The sequence below is a fragment of the Carassius auratus genome, unplaced genomic scaffold, assembly GCF_003368295.1.
Source record: "Carassius auratus strain Wakin unplaced genomic scaffold, ASM336829v1 scaf_tig00216276, whole genome shotgun sequence".
Classification (NCBI taxonomy): domain Eukaryota; kingdom Metazoa; phylum Chordata; class Actinopteri; order Cypriniformes; family Cyprinidae; genus Carassius; species Carassius auratus.
Genome location: NW_020528487.1, coordinates 438,843 through 442,990, shown reverse-complemented (window position 1 = coordinate 442,990; position 4,148 = coordinate 438,843).

The window sequence follows — 4,148 nt, the reverse complement described above, 5'->3', positions numbered from 1 at the left end:
ACCGAGCTGCGCATGCGCTGCTTATAGCGCCGCGCTGCTGCGGAGGGAGGAACTTCACTTGAACGAGAAATATGAGTCAGTGGATAGCGTGAACGAGAACGATTCGTTCACCTAAAAGATTCGTTCAAAAGAACGATTCGTTCACGAACGACACATCACTATTGGCTTAGTTTGCAAATCAAATGCATAAACCACAACATGCGCGCGCACACGCACACACACCACCCGCTCGCTGCTAGTGCAAGCACAAAAGTAGTCCCGGTAGCCTGTCAGATACCCCGCCGCCGATCAAATTACAGCGTTTCTTGTACTATCGTCGTCCTGGCCGTTAGAATCGATCCAAATAACCAAATAGCAGTTCAAAGGAGCTTGCTAAATATTGGTGGGGACAAATTTGTCATCTCAAAATATTGATAGGGACTAGTACCTAGTGTCCCCCCTAAACCTACGCCCATGCTTTTATCTCAAAACAAATCATGAATAATGTTGTGAGTTTCTCACTATTTTTTGTCACCTAAATTATCTCTTACATACAGTAAGAATTTTTTTTTTTTTTACAAATGTATTTTTTATTTATCACAGCAGTGTGAAACTGGCTGCAATAGTGTATGATCATTGATGACTGTGTTGGTTAAATGAAAACAAATAGCATTTTCACAAATATGTGTATATGTTTTGACTGAAGTGTGTCATTTTGCACACAATCTAGGAATTTTGCTAATTGATTGTGGTGTTTGGATAATTGTGAATTTATATTTTAACAAAAGAAACTCCGTTTTCAAAATTGCGTCTAAACAATTGAAAAAAACTGTAAAAGTAACTAAATGGCTAAAAAGCTCAGTATTGTTTGTTTGAAGATGTCGTTTGGTTTTGATTGTACCTAATACTATGAAATTCCTACTGTTTGATTGTCCGGGATTATTTAGGAAACCCCTACAGTTCAGGGGTGAAATGCTATAAACTCTGCAGAAAGTGAATTGATGATGTTTGATATAATCTGCTGTGCAATGTGTGCCAGGGTTTAAATGCACTGCAAGACTTCAGTGATTCTGTAACATTTCCCTGTGAGGGGGAAAAGTATTTGTGTTTATGAGAGACTCAAAGACACTGGTTGGATCTCTGTCTGTATGTAATAATTGCCAAGACTGACATTTCTCTTTCCTGCTGTAGTCGACACTAGCCCCTCGCAGGTGTGCTCAAGTTCACGAGACAGCTCCTCGTTGGACATTTTGAGTTTAGTTCTCTAGTCGACTCACCTTGTGTTCGCTATGAAGGTCACGACATTGTCGCTCCAACTGAAAAAATAAAGACACAGAGAATGACTTGAAAGCTGTGAGTTAGAAGGATGGGAGTTGCACAAAAGTATAAAATTTTGTAAGATTATGACTGTTTAATCATGACACTAACCCTCCTCTGTTTTTGGAAAAGCTGCTCCAATTCCTGTTCTTTACAGCGGAGCTGCTGCTGTCGGTCTTGACTGCACGACTGTAGATTTTCAGACTGGAAGAAAGCGTTAACATACTAGTTAATTTCAGTTAATATTAACAATGTACCATTTTCCTCCAAGCCGAGAAAAAGTTATAATGTACAAACTGAAACAGACACTATAGTTTGAAACGAAGTAGACTAGGATATAAATCAGCTGTATGAACTGCACACATACACTAGTGGTCAAAAGTTTGGGGATGGTATGTTTTTTATTTTAAATGTTTTTGAAAGACGTCTCTTATGCTCACTAATGCTGCACATTTTTGATAAGAAACAGTATAAACTGTAACATTGTGAAATATTACAATTTAAAATAACTATTTTCTATTTAAATATATTTAAAATGAATGTTTTTTTTTTTCTTTTGATGGCAAAGCTGAATTCTCAGCAGACATTTTTCCAATCTTCAGCGTTTCATGATCTTGCAGAACAATTATAATTGTCTTCACTGTTATTTTGATCAATTGAATGTGCCCTTTCTTGCTCAATAAAAGTATTAATTTATTTTCTTTTTTTTATACAAAATCTTACAGACCCTGAACTGGCAGAACAGTAGTGTAAAAGCACAGTAAGCAGTTTAAAAAAAGTTTTTACCTTTGTTTGATCTTTTTCATTAATCATTTGATGCTCCATTTCCTCATATAATCTGCAAATTTCAGTGTCATGTGTGGCTGCTTTCCTGTGCAATGAGACAGTGGTGTTCAAAGTTAAAACATACATTTAGCTTAAAGCAATCAAAAAGCAAAGATATGGCACAAAACAAGCTTTCACATAATATGAAACCCCAATTTCAGCATTTACATAAGACTTCATCTGCAAGATTCAACAACAGATCTTTTACTGTACCATCCTCAGCCATAGCTCATGATGCAAAATAAATACATAAAAACAATAAAAGTCACCTAAGTTACAAAGACCAAAGAAATCGAGTTTGAAAGGTGACATCGCCTACTGAGTGACGTGCCCACAACCGTTACCCATAGCCCTGAAAATGAAATGTGGAGGGAGGAAATAAATGAATGAATGAATAAATAAATAAATACATAATTAAACATAAATAAATGAAGAAATTAATAAATAAGTACATACATAAATAAATATATATTTATTTCTGCATCTCTGCATTCATTAATGTATTTAATTATTTCATTATGTATTCCACAATTCATTTATATATTTCAACATTTATTTAATTGTTTAATTTTGAGTAATCTGGCCCTCCATAGTAATGTAGCTGACTAAATAAATTAACATATTCTGTCCGGAAAAAAGTGAGAAGCTCCCTCATGTGGTGACACAAGGACAAGACTCTTGTCTCCTCCTCTTTATAATAAGAAGTATTATGCTGCCATCTGCTGGATGTATTACACATTGCAGGGTTAAACACATGCAAATGTCTTAAATTTTACATGATGCCGAATTCATATCTTTAGAATAGAAAACAATGTTTATTTACAGATCTTGTCTGAATAGCCTTCTGCTGTTGTACACAATCAGTCCAGTTCATTTGATAATATATTAACATACTGTTTATTGCGCTCTTGATTAGAACATCATAATGGTGAAGTAAAATCCACCTAATATTATGCACATTTATTTCTTAATAAACATTAAAATGTGCAGTTTATTCTAATTTATATACATTTATAGAAAAATAATTTTAAAATAAAGTTTCAGTAAGTGAGCAGTCAGTCATCAGTGCTTGTGTCTGCTGTGTTCAGGTTCAGGTTTTGATGCTGAATATAAGCTGCAGTGTTTCTGTATCAATCTGCTTTAAGTTTAGTATGACTTTATCTCCACACTGACTTCTGACTGACACGAGTCTGTCCTCAGTGAAGTGTCTCTTCACGCTGGAGGAGGAGTCCCGCTCATCAGCGCTCACACTTTATTGATATATATGGAGAAAATAAAAATGCTGCTTTCTGATTTGTCACTGATTTTGTTTGATGATTTCCTCTGTGGTGTCTAATAAGGTAACAGTGAGTGTCATTGGCAGCTGTGAGTCTCTCTCTCTCTTTAGGGGCTGACAGGAGCCAGTTTCTTCAGTGTGTTTGAGGGAGCAGAGGAGAAACTTGTGCTGACAGTCAAACAGACGTGTGACGAGCAGAAGATGATGGAGGGATATCTGAAACTTGTTTTACTCTCCACTATAATAACTCTAACCACATCTGGTGAGTACAAAATAGACAGTAAGAGGTGAAATTATACGTTTATATGAGCAGTTTATCTATGATGGCTCATACAGTTAGAAAGTGAATAGATGCCTGTGTAATATTTAGAAAACAAGATCTAGTGACACTGATAATTTAATTATGAAATAAATGTTATGAATGATTAGAGCTTTTACAGTCAACTAAATTAATGATCATAAGATTATTTGTAATATTCTCTTAACCAGATTTAGTTGTCCAGTTTGAATTTACTAACTTAATATTTTATTTTTTGGAACTTATTTTGCCATATTCTGCTTATGAATGTAGGATGTTCTACTGCTAATGTGGGTAAATCTCTTTCTTTCATGTACAGATTTTGAGACTGTTAGGTTGGTTGGAGGTAACAGTCCCTGCAGTGGTCGAGTGGAGGTTCATCATTATGGTGAGTGGGGAACAGTGTGTGATGATGAGTGGGATGAGACTGATGCTGAAGTGGTGTGTAGAGAG